The 14,896-nt window shown below is 48.4% G+C and overlaps 1 long non-coding RNA gene across 3 annotated transcripts in view; it reads left to right on the top strand.

Moving 5' to 3' along the window:
- Positions 1-14,896, top strand: part of LOC138686709 (uncharacterized) — a 95,539-nt gene that overhangs the window by 77,423 nt on the left and 3,220 nt on the right. The window lies entirely within an intron of this gene.

Below are 14,896 nucleotides of genomic sequence, written 5' to 3' on the forward strand. Positions count from 1 at the left end.
TGTAATGAGAACAGTTTTATATCACAGTGTTCGGAGCGCTCCCAGATAAGTCAAAGGCTGTCTCAGAAATGAAGGAAACAAACAAGTTTTTGGTAAGATTCGCTAGCCATGGAAATCTGAAGAAAAGAGATTTTGATAAGACTTAGGGAAAAATGAGTGGGAATTGGTACTTTGATGGAGAAGGTTGCCAAGGGGGGAACCAGACAGCTGTGATTATTGTGACCCTCTCCTCAGACCCCTGGCAGGGCACGCTCAGAGATTCCTTGCAGTTCCCATCGGTTCCAGCCAGCGAGGAGTCAGCCGTGTCTATTTTCTTGCTGTTTATTTCCTCTGCTCACGCAGAGATGTTGCTCACCGAGTCCACCTCCACATCACTGGTCCCTCTGCTCCCCATGCTGTAATAGTCCCCTTCTTGCCATTTCTCCATTTCTGCTTTCATTACGTTATATCATTTTTTTTTGTCCCTGGCAAAATATTATTGCTATCGTTACTGTTCAACACTTATTCCATTTTTATTATCATAAATGTCATTCTTATACAGTAAACACCAGAAGTGCCACAACTTTGCTGTGAATCTGTTTCAGCACTGTCTTTGGAGACATCTCTCATCTGAAAAGGAGAAATACTGAAAATGTATGTATATATATTTTTATATGTATGTATGTATGTCAGAGAGATCAGCTTCTTGGATGGCTGAAGCAATGCAGATCTACTGACGTGCACAGTTCTAGTTCCATTTACCCAATAAGAGTTCCTGGTTGAACCTAGGCCTTCGATACCCTTGCAAAAAGCTCCCCCAAAGGGGCAGACACTCCAAATTTAACAGAAAATATTGCTGAAGAAAGGTTTCTTGGAGACAGTGGTCACACAGGACAAAGCAGCAGGTACCTAAGTTGCGCAGTATGCAACACACGGGCTTTGATGGCAAATCACTTCAGACTGTTCCCCTATCAATTACTGTCAGATGAGCAAATACCAGGAGGAAGTGCTGCTTATTAAAATTAATAGATGTGGCTGTACGTACCCGAACATCTAATTATTTTTAACTCTATCTACAAAGCTGGTCTGTTTGCAAAGTCCTGCTGCATCAAGGTAGTCTGGTATCCTTGCCAGGGCATACCAGTTTCTTTTGTGGCATAAACCTGCCCATTGAGGGACGTGAGGTTTGGAGTTTTTCACTACTTTCAAGAAGTAATTTTTCTCATTAAAAGCGGCAATACAATTAATTAACCTTGCTTCAGTCACGTTCAGCAGTATTTAAAACAAAACAAAACAAAAAAAGGCGGCTGAAAGCTGCTAGTAGCTTGGCTCCAGCAGCCTCTCCTCCATATGGTATGTTAAATGCCAGCACATGAAATTAACTCTCATAAATAAGTAATAAGGGATGATTTGCCCTGATCTGGATGGGCTGGCTTCCCACGTCATATAGCGTTTAACTATTGCTGTACCGCATCAGCAAGGATACCGTCTATCTCGGAGCGTGTACGCTGCCTTTCCGAAGGCGTGAGAGTTTGTGCGAGGGATGTGTGTGCCCGTGGGTGGGATGCAGAGACCCCACGCATCCCTCCCTGCCCCGGGAAGGAACCCCTGGGCGCCCCAGGGCTGCTCTGGCTGTGCTCCCCAGCTGCCGGTCTCTGGGCTGCCCTGCTCCTCCGCCCCCGGGCAAAGGGGGTCCAGAGCCCCTCCGCTCCTCGCAGATGGGTTCGTCAACGTGCTGGGGACCGCAGGGTGGTCAGAGCCGGAGCTACGGGCACCAGGAATCGGTCGCCTTTCCCTCCGCCCTGTGCAACTCTGCTTCTACCGGCAGCCTGACAGTGGCGGGTACCGTTTGTTTTAATTCGGGCTAGTATTTGGAAAGTGTTGGAAAGCACCAGCCCTGGGCCGGCAGATTGGAAGGAAAGCATTATTACTGCTTTCCCTCTCATTAACACCCATGCTGGTTACTGAGCACAGGAGTGCTTTGCTCTGCAGCGGGAAGGGGGGGCACAGCCACCCTGACTAGTGCCTGCCTGAATACTTACAGCGAACAATTTTTCCACTGCAAAAAGACATTGTTGTAACTCCAGGTGTTTGAGGCAGCATACTTCCAACAAAACGTGTATTCTTGGAAGAAATAAACACTTGGGGGGCTGCAGTGTTCAGACCTGGTTATGGGATGGTCAAGGAGCAGTCCCCTTTTGTACTTGCAGAATCAGATGTTTCGGTTTTCTAACACTTTCCCCAAGTTGGGCTTGAGTGAAATTATGTTTTGTTCAAACAGAACCTTTGAAATAACTGAAATTGTCCCTACTCCAGAGGACTTCTTTTACAGGAACTCTTTTTCATTTCAAGAACATAAGAAATTTAAAATAATGAAACTTCCTCTGAAATATAAGAACGATTTGTCATATATCACATACCTAATTTCATCTCTTTCACTGACATTACAGGGGCTTCAGACTGAAAGCCCTGTCCCTGCTGGAACAGAAATTCAGCATCCCAGAAGGAGGCAAGATTTTAAGTAGAACTTTAAGATGGTCACCCAGCTCTGACAAAAATCATCATTAAATACAAATAATAAAATTCTCAAAGACCCTCAGGATTTGGGACAGCAATTTTTCAGCTCAGCTGCAAGGTGGCTTCCCAAGTAGCCTGGTGTCCACTAGTAACAGGCATTGGTTCAAATATTGACCCAGCTCAAAGGGCGAAGTGCCAATTCTGAATCACCCCTTCCTTCCACCACCAAGGGTTCGTGGAGACCTAAGCCTGCTTCATTCCTGAGCCCTGACTCAGTCTTGATTGGAAAGCAGCAGAAACAATTGAAATTTTCCTCCGTCACCAGCAGTGAAAAAAAAGCAGTGTCGCTGCAAGTCGTGGAGGATTGATGAATGGTATCTGAAGTGCAGCATGCAGCGGTACAATTCGTCATAACCGAGGTTAATGAAAGAGAATGTTAAATAGCCTGTGACTGTACATCTGACATAATCTGCTAAATTAACTGAAAATCTACTAGCATTGTACTCCTAGGTACTCACTTCACTAGCATTAACCGCAGTAACAAACTGCAGCATGGCAATACCTGGAATCCACACGCAGATTTAGGCAGCTGTCAGGGGGCTCATGCGCTCGGCTGGATACGGCCTGGCTGCTGCCAGGGCTTGGGCATTGCCCCGGAACACCACCCCTGAACGGGGTAGATAACGGCAGCTGTAGCATCGATGTGATACCAAACTTGGTTTCAGTTTGTTGCCCAGCCACTCTTAGGGCACGGAGGTCTGAACAGCAATAAGGAGATCATAAATAAGGGGAAGATATGCAGAATAGCTACATGGTGTAAATTCATGATTTATCCAGATGTATATACTTTAATGTAATCATTTCAACTGACATTTGTTTGTCCCTGGTACAAAGAGAAGTGGGAGACCTAGGCTAGCTTCTTTACAACATACATCCTCGTAAGGCTGACGGTCCTGGCACGCACTAATCCGAGCCTGGCGCAGCCCTTCTCCTTCCAGGGGCTGGTTCGGGGCAGCATCCCAGAGCTGTGGGCATCAGCTCCCAGAGCTGTGGGCATCAGCTCCCCGTGCCGGATTCAGTGCAGGGCAGCTCCATGCCCCGCGGGGCTGATGGCATCTCCCACCGTGCTGCGTGGCCATGGTCTTACACCCTCGTCCCCTCGACGGGGACCTGGAGGGAATTTCTGACTGAGGCTTCGTCCTGGGGATGGTGATGTGCATCTGGTTAATGAATGCTTACAGTGAGCTTTGAGCTCCTTGCATGGAAGGCACTTTGTGCATGCTTTGCTTTCCTATTCGCCCTGTTAGGATGGAGTGCGTTTCAGGAGGGAGCCTGGCTGAGTGCCCAGCGTCGGCAGTTCATTCAGAATTCGTTCGCACGTGTTGCACGGAGCATCTCACTGGTGAAAATAACCTGTGCATCCTTGTCGGCTTCTCCAAGGGCTGGTTCATGGTCCCCAGCTCGGAGCGAGGTGGCAGGGCACGGCACAGGGAGGGGTAGCTGGTGCGAGGAGCAGACCCAGCCAGGCCAGCACCCACCAGCTGGGGATGTGCCGGCTGCAAGTGCGGCTGCAGCCTCTCTGCTGTCCTAACCTGGCATTGCATGGCTGGGAAGCCCCTCCGGAGTTTGCCCTGTGCAACAGAATATGCTACCGGAGACAGGACCTGCGTGTCACAGTTGTGATCAGCTGCTCGGCCCCAAAGGGTGGGAAGAGAAAGAAACCTTACTGCAAAGTAGCAGAAAAAGGGTTGCAGATCCCTCTGCTGCGACCGCTATGACCTTCAGAACCAGACTGGCTCTGCTGCCTGCCTGGGAGCACTTCAGAAATATTACCAATGCATTTGCTACTCGACTGTAAAGTGTCACCTGTGCTGGGGACCAAATTAAGCCGCAGCTGATAGCTGGAAAACTAGGCATATAATTTCTTAATGGCTTCAAATCCTTTCCTACTTAATTCCTGTTTACAGCACAAATACTGAGGAAATCAAGTGATTTAAGAGCAAAAATAGATCCTAATTTCTGTTGATGCCACCTTCTCAATTTGCAGGAAGAAAGGTCTGTTAGAGGCTGGTTTCTGCTCTGAAGGCCACTGCCCTTCAGTGGGAGGTTCCAGCTCTTCCCACTGGCGTGTGAGATAATTCCCAGTTTTAAAAAGTTTTTGTTCTTGTCCTGGAGGTAAAATACAACATCGAAATTGACAAGAGCAGTTTTCTTAGTTTGCGGTTCTAGTGTGGCCTTTCCTGACCTTTGAACATTTGCCACGAATGCTTTAATCCCTAGCAAGAGTTTTATCTTAAGCAGATACTATAAAGGGATTGAGAAGTAGGTCAGGAGACATTAAAGAGTCTGTTTGACTCATTGTGAACTGTGGGTACAGCACTGTTTTTAAGCCTGAAATGTCATTACTCAGATGCAATGAGAGCTGCTGCTTTCATTTTTGTTTTAGAAAATAGTCAAATAGACTGATTGGTAAGAGAAAGGAGATGAGGGGGACCTGTCGTCCATCCCACATCAGAGCAACTCCGATCCCTAGCCAGCATCGTCCTGTACGCTGACATCGACGCCATCCCCCGATGTCACGTTACAGAGCCCGTAGTAACAATTAAATTGACCTTGTGAAGCAGGCGTTTGAAACACAAAAACTAAATCGTCAGGCTCTGCCGAGCCCCCTTGGCTCCAGCAGGCATGGACAGCCCCAGCTCACCGGCCGTGCGGACCGGCCGACGGCGTGTGCGCGGCAGCGGGCGATGCTGTGACCGACCCGCCTGTCCCTCAGCACCCTCATGAGCACACCGAACCCTGCGGCAAAGCGTGGCTTGAGCCTCCCTTTTGCTGGGAAGGGCAGCGCCCTCGGTCAGAAGGGGCGGAGGTCGGATTTTATACAGGAGAACGGGCGGTTTGGGGAAGGTTTCTGGGGACCGAATACCCATTTCAGGCAGGAAACCACCCTCAGTCGTTGCAGGTGGTTCCGTGTGGTTCGGGGTGGCAGTACCTTGCCCGTGGCCACAGCAGCGCTGGTGGTCCCGGGGGGGTCCTACAGCACCCCGAAAGGTGCGGGGCGAGGGTCTGCGCCGAGGTTCACCAGCCGGGCGGTGCTGCCCACCCTGCCCCGCTGCCCCCGGCCACGGCACCGGGGTCTGCCCCGGCACTGCCAGCTCTCCGTGGGGTGTGCGGGCGTCTTGGTTGGCGATAGCGTTACGGATGTGGAAATGTGAGAGCTCCGGCTGCCTCTCTGCTGCTGAGTGAGCCAGTTCTTTCGGGACACTCCTTATATACTTAAGTATTGACAACACTTTTTTTCCTCCTCACAGTGCTTTTCCAGCCTGTGTCTGTCCAGGGTGCAGAGTTTTCATTTTTTTTAACGATTCTCAAGGAATTATTGAGAAATCAAAATATGTTTCAGAGTTATCTTCAAGGCTTACTGTAGTTCAAATGGTTTCTATAAATCCACAGTGCAAATGCTATTTTTCAAAGCTTTACTGTTCCCCAGATGATTGTAATGGTGTATTGACTGACTTTACTAGGGCCCTGGGAGTTTAGAAAAGAAAAAAAATAGCTTAGCAAGCAAGATCTCTTAAAATATATATATATATATAAAAGTTTTCAAAGTTCATCTAATCTATCTCTGTTTTGAGTATTTATAAACCACACACTGTCATTAAGGTTAACAGCACTTTTCCGTTCCCGGGAATATTGCAGCTGTCGATTGACGGGAGCTCCATCATGCCTTGCTCGGATGAGCAACGGAGGTTTTCTTCTTGAGGAAGACAGACGCATCCAGCTCATGGGGCTGGTCAGGGCACCATGCCTGCGCCAGAAAAGGCTGTCAGGAGCACGTGCTCTGCCTTCCAGCACTATCTGGGTATTTTCATGTAACAAACTATTTTCCAGCTCAGGGCCCCCCGGTCGTGAACTTTTCCTGCATCCTTCCTATAGCATTGCATCATTTTTATGGTGTTTTGCCTTTTGCCCTTGTGCCTGCTCTTTGCTAGAGAGCCTCTGGGATGTTTTATGGCCTGGGGATGTGCCAGAGGATGTTCTCCAGTCTCCCTGGAGACTTTTGCCTGGAGTGTTTGCCCACACTTCAGGCTACTGGAGTCTGTGGTCCCATCTATATTTTGGTGGACCTTGCATCATACATGAATGCCACAGGAAGAAAAGTTGCTTGTGCTTTGCTGTCACTACGTGCAATTTCCAAGGTGAACAATTAAGGCAGCTTCTCAGGACTCTGCGGGGCAGAGAAGGGCAGAGAGCCCACCATAACTCTGCCTCAGGCCTCCCGTGAGCTAACGACACCTCGGGGCTGATGGAGAGGTGAGAGACACAGCCAGTCCCAGCCTGCTGGGGGGATGAAGCTCCAAAATTTCTTTAGGAATTTAGCAAAGGCACATGAGTTTCATGTAAGTGGTTGCCTCAGTGAAAGGAATTTGCCAGACTTAGTGAAAAAAATTGCTATCAACCCATCTTTTGTTACAGCCATTCTTTTCATTGATAATCCAGTAAAACTGTTCTTTATGGAAGACAGTGAAATCCTAAAGGCAGCTTTGATGGCAGAGGATATTACCCATTAAGGGCAGCAAATTGTTCTTTGCTATTCAGAAAGCTGATTAAATGGAAATGCTCTTTATATTTCTACAAAGAACCGAATGCCAGAACATTAACTGAACTTCTATCTTTTGATAGAAAACAGAAGGCATCATTGGTGCTAATCTCTTTCGGCACATTTTCATCATACATTATACCAGACCCTGCCATAGGTAGATCGATACACATATATATATATATATATATACAGATATATTTCCAGCTCTGTCTGTGCAAGTCTGATTGCTCCTGGTACGTTACCTCTGTGCTCAGCACCATCACTCCAGGATGGCACGGGCAGATGCTTGCTCTGAGTAGCAGCATCCCTGTCAGAGTAGCCAAACTACAGCACAAACAGCAGGACAGCGGTGAGTCAGGCCAAATATATCTGGGTTGCAAAGGCAGATGGATTGGTCTTATTCTGAATGTTTTTCAGTGTCGGACCCTGCAGAGGGTGGGGAATGAGCTCTGGCACTGGCTGCCCAGAGGGTTTCACTTCTGCAGTGACTGAGACCGCAGGGAGGGCTCCGGGATGGGGAGGAGGACGGCAGCACAAGCGAACATCGGTGTTCGAGGACTCCTCCGACAGGTCCCAGATGCTGAGCTGGAGGAAGAAGTGAGCTGCGGGCAGGTTATTCGCTGGAGAAGTGCTGGAAAAGAAGGGAAGACAGGGAGCTTAGAGTGGAGACGGAGGTTATATTTGTCACGCACTCCTCTGGCGCAGGGGTACGATGTGGCTGTGGCCGAGGGCGTGTGGGACGGCCGCTCCCGGTGGCAGTGCTGGCAATGCCAGCCCCCGTGTCCGTCAGCCCGTGGGCTGGTGAATGCCACCACAGCAACCCTCCCTTCTTCCCTGCGATTGCTAGAGCTTCTGGGATCCTAACGCGTCCACATAACAGCATTAATGCAAGATGAATATAACTCCATACGCTAGATCTGTTTAACCTAATAAATAGTTTCGGTTAATGGACAGCAAAAGGAATGATGCTCAGTAAATTTGATTTTATGAGCCTTTCACTTATTTGCTGTGCCCATTAGGCCGGAAGTTAGGTAATGGTAAGTGTCCATTAGTGCATTAGCTCAGTGATGAGGGAGTGGAATTGAAAAAAAAATGTGGAAAAAACCCCAAAGCCATGTGCATTTATTAAACCCTCGGTTTGTTAGCAGTGACTGTAACGGCCACCGAGCTGGAGGGACAGTAGAGTTCGGTCCTCGTGGGGAAAGCACGGCGACCCATGAATCACCTTCTGCTTCACTGCAGCATTTACTCTGCGGCTCTCCTACCGCGGGGAGCCCGGGGGGCTGCGAGGCAGAGCTGGGGCTGCCCGTCCTCCCCCCGGCCAAGGAAAGGCTCCGTGTGCCGGGTCCATCCTGTGCCGAATGAAGAAGAGATCGCTGCTGAGGAGTGGGGCTGCGTGGCCTCGCGCTGCCGGGCTGCCTTCCCGCAGCACCGATGGGACGGGCAGCGTGGGGCTGCTTTTTCTAATCACAGATAATAACCCAGCTCATAACAATCAAAATAACCATTTCATTGATAATCCTTTCTTTTACTAATTTCCTTTAAAATTTTTACTCTGCCCAGGCAAATTAGTTTTTAAAATCTCTTTTCCCAATTTCCTAGATACCCTGGCATTATTTACACACCCCACAAAGAGCTGTTTACTGTTCTGGGTAATTCAATGAACGTTCACTTGCTTTGAATTAATATGCAGCGTTGTTCCAAGTGCTAGCAATTTACTGATAATTGGAACATTGACTTACCCTGGAAAAAACATGCAGCCTTACAAGTTAGTTTTCACAAGTTGCGTTAATGCAGCAGGAGAGCCAAATTTCCTTGTTTACATGCTAGCAAGGAAAGATGTTGTTCATTAGCAATTAGAAGGTAAATTTTCTTCCCTATCACTCCGTAGCTGTGAGGGGCGGTTGGAGAGAAGCCCCAGGCAGGTAGGTGATGCACGGAAGGGAACCGTTGTGGTGGCAGCTATAGCCTCTCGCAGGGAGCAGCCGCAGGGGTGTCCCTGGGGGGCTGTGGGACAGGGGGGTGCAGGCTCGGCAGCCTCCATCCCCGGGGCTGCTTCTCCGCGGAGCCGTCGGTGTTGAGATGCGGAGGGAGGCCTGAGTACCGCATCCATCTGCCACGAGGGGTGGGTAAATCGCTAGTGTAATTTTTAAGTGGTTTACCTAGAGACTCATTGCAGATGCTGGAAGAGAGTTGGGTGGGTGAAGGGGTTTTGCACAAGCGTGTGGAGGAGCAGGGCAGGAGGAAACCTTTCTAGCAAGCAGGAGGAATTCTGAAAAATAAAAACATAAGCTGTGTGCACATTGGAGGTACTCCCCATAAGCTGTTTGTAAATCAAATGATCATTGCGGAGAGCTTTGCTTCTGGTTTGCTTACAGGGTTCGGCTGGAATGTCTGTAAGACTGATACCTAATGAATTGCATTATACTTCACTCAGCTGGTGATTGATAGTTAAATCTAATAAAACATCAGTCTCATCAGCAGACACATTTCAATTTCAATTTGTTGAATGCACTCTGACCGTGGACAAAGAGTGGGTGTAATAGAGACCTATCTTTGAAACTAATAGAAACTGATATATAGAAAATGGAATCTGTTTTCTCTGCCTGTGTTGTCTGCCCGCTTTCCTAATTTGGTTCCACTTACAAGGGTTACTTAAGATGATAACACTTCACCAGGGGTTTCCCAGATAATGAAAACAACTTTGTTAGGGACTGCAGGACAGGGAAAGAGACAATAAGTTGCATTTGTTTGACACAACTTTGAGTCCCCAGTGGGAGCACTTGAAATCTCTGCAATCTAGAGAGAGGGTTACCGTGCCTTTCGGGAGCCTTTTTCTTCCCTGCAGCTTTCCATCTCGTGTATAACCTCCTGCCCAGGCATGACATGGATCCCAGCTGAAAGTGAAGGCAAACTGCTCTGGGGTCAGTTAAAGTACCTGGGTGGTGTTCGCTGCTGAATTGGGGCAGCCGTTCGGCGTCTGGCCTTTGTGTGCTGCTGTTTCTGTCTTAGCAGGGCAGTTAGGGGCAATGCGTGGCAAGCGTGGCTGTCCCACCATGGTTTTTTGGTGGGTGGTGCATGCACATCGCTGCTGGTTGTCAGAGGTCATTTTTTTTAGGATTTTGTTCAACAATCAGGAGAGCATGCGCCCTGTTTCGGTGCCCCACCGCAGCCAACCCTTGTGCCGGAGCCTGCCTTCCTCTGAACCGGCAGTGCAAATGGCAGGGGGGGATCCCCGGCCGTGTCCCCCTTGCAGCCCTTTCTGCTGGGGGGTGCCCACGGTGTACCTGCTCTGGAAGACCCGAGGGGCTGCGTCCCCCCAGGAGCAGCGTGTCCGCAGGGCTCTGCTGCTCCTGGGCCAGGTCTCCGGCCCCAGCAAGTGCCCGCACGGTGCTTGGTGACGTCTCCGGTACCGAGCTGTGCCGACCGGCGAAGGGGGGCAGCTCTCCTGCGGGGCAGAAGAGTCTGCAGGACAGCAGGTCTCTTACTGCAACTTCCCTTTTTTTTCCCTCATTGCATTTACTGTAGAACTGAGAATCTTCATGATACAAATATTTTTGGTGATTTTCATGGTTTGCTTTTCATAGAATCATTTAGGTTGGAAAAGACCTTTAGGATCATCGAGTCCAACCATCAACTATGCCCACTAAACCATGTCCTGAAGTACGCTGTCCACTCACTTTTTTAATACCTCCAGGGATGGTGACTCAACCACTTCCCTGGGCAGCCTATTCCAATGTCTGACAACCCTCTCTGTAAGAAAATTTTTCCTAGTATCTAACCTAAATCTCCCTTGCCTCAACTTGAGGCCATTTCCTCTTGAACTTTGAAAACCTATAGGTCATTTTGACCTATGAAAACATGTTTACAGCAAAGATTAGGGAAACACCCTGAAAATAAACAACTGCAAGTACAGGACTGATAGTGCTAGCACAAAAATCAACATATGCAAAGTGAAATAATGCTGAAGAATTTGATTTCTTTAGGGAGTTTGGTGCTTATGAAAGCTGGCGAGCTGACAGCCCAGGGAGCTGAAATCTTCCAGCCACTGCAAGAGACGAGCATGCACGATAACATTGCAACCATCCTCCACCTCGCCTGCTGCATGGAACGCATTTGACCCTGCTGGCAAAGCGTGACAGAGGATGGTTAATTCTCCTGCAGTTGCGCTTCCAGCCGTTGCCTTCTCTGCATAAGCAGTAAGGGGAGCTTGCAGGAGCTAGTCTGCTAGGAGCCAGCCTGGGACAATCATTCAACTTCACTTCACATAGGTCTCTGGGTGGAAATAGCTTCCAGTCACTAGCACCGACCTGGGGACAATATAAACCTGCAATCTAGAGGGGAAATCCTTCATAGCCAATTAGCAGTCTCTTGAGCTATCAAGTACCCTTCAGCCTCCTTTATACCTGCCCACAGAGCTCAGGGGCCCCATGAGGAGGTCCCCTCCGTCCCCTCCGTCCCCTCCTGCTCTTTACCGGAGACCCCTTGTCTGCAGCCCCCTCCCTGGGGCGAACCCGTGCAAAGCCAGTGCCCCGGGGTGGCCGTGCCGTCGGGGCCGGTGGTGATACCAGCTCTCCTCCGCACGTGGTGACTGCCCTCCGGCGTGGCATCTCCGTGCACATCCGCAGCAGAGGGGTCCTACGGTCTTAGCTTCAGCTGTGGGGAAACAGCACGGGCTTGCGGAATGTCAACGTGGAGCTAAAATTAGGAGCAGTGTCTTCCTCACGCCCAGTGCAATCCTTATTCCCTGAGACCGTGCATTCTTAAAGGGTGATTAATGCGATGTTTGGGAGAGGACATTAAGTGAGACATCCTATTTACAAAAAGCTTCCTCGTGGAGTATTTGAGAGAACAGGGATCTGGAGAGAGCATAGTGTGTGTTGTTGGTAATGTAAAGGGACACCGTTATTTGTATTGCATCGCTGAACTCCATTAAGTCTTTTATTCACCTTGTTCTCAGGACAAATGCTGTTTCATGTGGAGCCATCTACCAATCAGCACCCATCAGCAGATCGCTATTTCATTTTTTATGCCTGAAAGGAAGCAGGCTGCTGCTGAATCCTAAGGATATGCTGCTTACAGTGCCACTGACTCGGGGTGGACCGGCTTCTCGGCAAGCGGCAGCGCCCCAGTTTGCACCGGTGGCGAGGCTGTTCCTCGCTGGTGATCCCAGGCTCTGCCAGCAGAATCCCACCTGGGCTGGTGAGGACAGGTACGCCCAGAGACAGGTCCGTTGGCAGGGGTTAATCCTCGTTATGCCACGGCCTCTTTCCGCGGCCGGTTCTCGCTGGAGCTTTCCCAGCACGTCCCCTCGCCCGCTCGTCGTCAAAGCTGGTCGCAGGCGAGGGGGTCCCTGCGGACGGACACTGGCCTCTCCCGGAGCCCCGGCTGCCCCGCCGCTCGCCGTCCCACGCGTTCTGGCTGTGGAGCCATCGCTGGCGGCAGGTCTGGGGGGCGGCTGGCGCGCATCCCCCCTCGGGTCTCGGATCCCTCGGCAGAGCTCTGAGAGCAGCCCGCTTCCCTCTTTCTCTGCATTGAGATTAATGTTTAAACAGCACTTGTCCTATAAATCTCTCTGGGAGGCTTTCCTCAGAACAAATAGTTAGCAGGAGAACAAGGCATCCGTTTGAAAATGACAGGTTTCCAATCTATTTATTAAGCAGGTAACCACTCTCTCTTGAAATGTCAGATTGACTCTTCATCTTCCACTGGATGCAGTTACAAGTGCATTATGGCAGAATATGTTCCCGCCTATATTTATTTACAAGGAGAAAGAGTCATTGAGATTAATTGCACCATTGAATATGCAATGTGGTAAACAGTTATTTGGAAATGATTGTTTGTATTTAATTATGACATACAGGATTAGTTTAACAGTCATAAATTTTTCATTGGATTGTAAATGCAAATGCAAGCAGTGAAATATATCAGTGAAATACATAAATCAGAGTGTCCCTTTACCATAGTCTCCTATAGTGTAAGGCTCTTGATGCTTGGGAGCTTGCAGACCCAGTGTGCCGTTACCAGCAGGCTTCTCCCCTTTCTCAGTACAGCATGGGAAGAGCTGTCAGTAAAAAAGTAGCTTGAGAATGGCTTAGAAACCAGAAATTACTTGTTTCTGCTTGTTTTGTTCTCTGTGAAGAAGTTCTTAACGCAGAGCAGTGGCTTTAATGAGCAGCAAGGGATTAACTCCCTCTTACGCTTGGGGCACAGTCAGGGAGGAGAAGGGACCAGGGGCTTAACCTCGGTTCCCAGCAAAATAGGAAAACTTTCTGTTTTCATGAAAGTGACTTGTCAAGCAGTTTAGCTGGTCTTACCAGCAGTTGTTCTGTATTAGATTATTTTTCCCACCTTTTCTCTCTTTTTTTATTCTTTTCTTATCTCTTTCTTCTCCTTTCCTCATCCCTCCTTCCCCCAGCACACGCACATGGATGCATGTTGTTGCTCTTGGCAATAAAAGAAAATGAAAAATAGATGTGTAGGGGAAAAAGAAGTTTAATAGCAAGAAAATATGTGCCAGAAAAATTATTTTTTTTAAAAAAAGGAGGGTGGTAATAAAGAGGAAATTTAATTGAAATGGAAGATGTCCCTGGGAAAAGGGAAAAACGTTGTTGGGGGGAGGCAGAGGTAGAACATTGTTTTCATCTGGTCTACTCATTTGAAGGAGGAAGCAGTACTTCCCAGCTGTTTAAAAACTAGCATGATAATGAAAGATGAGTGTTTTTCTGCCTCTGTATTTCTGAAGCTAATCTCTCATGGGACAAAATATATCGCTTAGTGAATTTCATAATGTTTAATTTTGTATTAGGCAAAGAACAAACTGTTTCCATGTTGTACAATCACACACTCAGGCTTCCTACATGCTTAAAGGCAAGCGCTTGTTTTCTGAGCAACCACCTATGCCACCGAGCGATAACATTTTTTTCTTCTCGCCATCTGCAAAGCTGGAAAGAATGTTCCATTTCTGATGAAAATTTTAATTGCAAAATGCCTTTTTGACCAACAAGACACAGAAGAGATTTTGAACAAAAAAGGAGGATATTCTTTTCAACTGGTCCTCTTGGAAGGTCTCCTGTTGGTGTAGGTTTATTTCATATATTGCAAAAATATATATGAGGAAAAAAAAGAAATGTGGCACAAGCCAATTCCATATTCAGTTCACCATGAATACACATCTTAGAAAGCGATGTTTCTGCCAGTCGGGAAAAGGCAGTCTTTGTAACGGGATCCAAACTGTTTACTCACACGGTTTCGACAAACAACGTCCTATTAGATTTCTGTTACTGGCTCCATTTCAGCAAAAGCGCTTGGAGTTGGGTTTAATTAGAAGCTGATCACTGCTGTTAAAAGGCTTTCGGCAATCTTGGGAAATGTTGTACATTGTTCTGTTTTTTCCCTTTGATAATTAACTAGCCCGAGTCCTATAATTTTATATATAATTATTCTTATTTGCCACGTGCGCTAGAAGAATTAAGAAGCACTGGCTGTAAAGCGCTTTTCCTGCCGCAGCAGGCGCAGCCCCCTGCCCCGCGGCCCCCAGCGAGGTCCCTGCGCAGGGGGAGCTCCCAGGGCTCTGCTCCGCAGCCTCTGCCGGGCAGAGGCTCCCTGACGTTGGAGAGCAAATGCTGTCTCTCTTGGTCTTCCTTGTCTATCTAGTATCTTGGACTACCTCTTCTGAGGTGTGATTTCTCTGAGGTACCCGTCTGTTTGGTGTGGAAAACCATTTTCTAACCAAAGTGAGATATCCTTGTCAATAATTGGTGGTGGCGCTGGGTTTTTAGGATGTTACAGTTGAGG

The sequence above is a fragment of the Haliaeetus albicilla genome, chromosome 9 (assembly GCF_947461875.1).
Source record: "Haliaeetus albicilla chromosome 9, bHalAlb1.1, whole genome shotgun sequence".
NCBI classification, from domain to species: Eukaryota; Metazoa; Chordata; class Aves; order Accipitriformes; family Accipitridae; genus Haliaeetus; species Haliaeetus albicilla.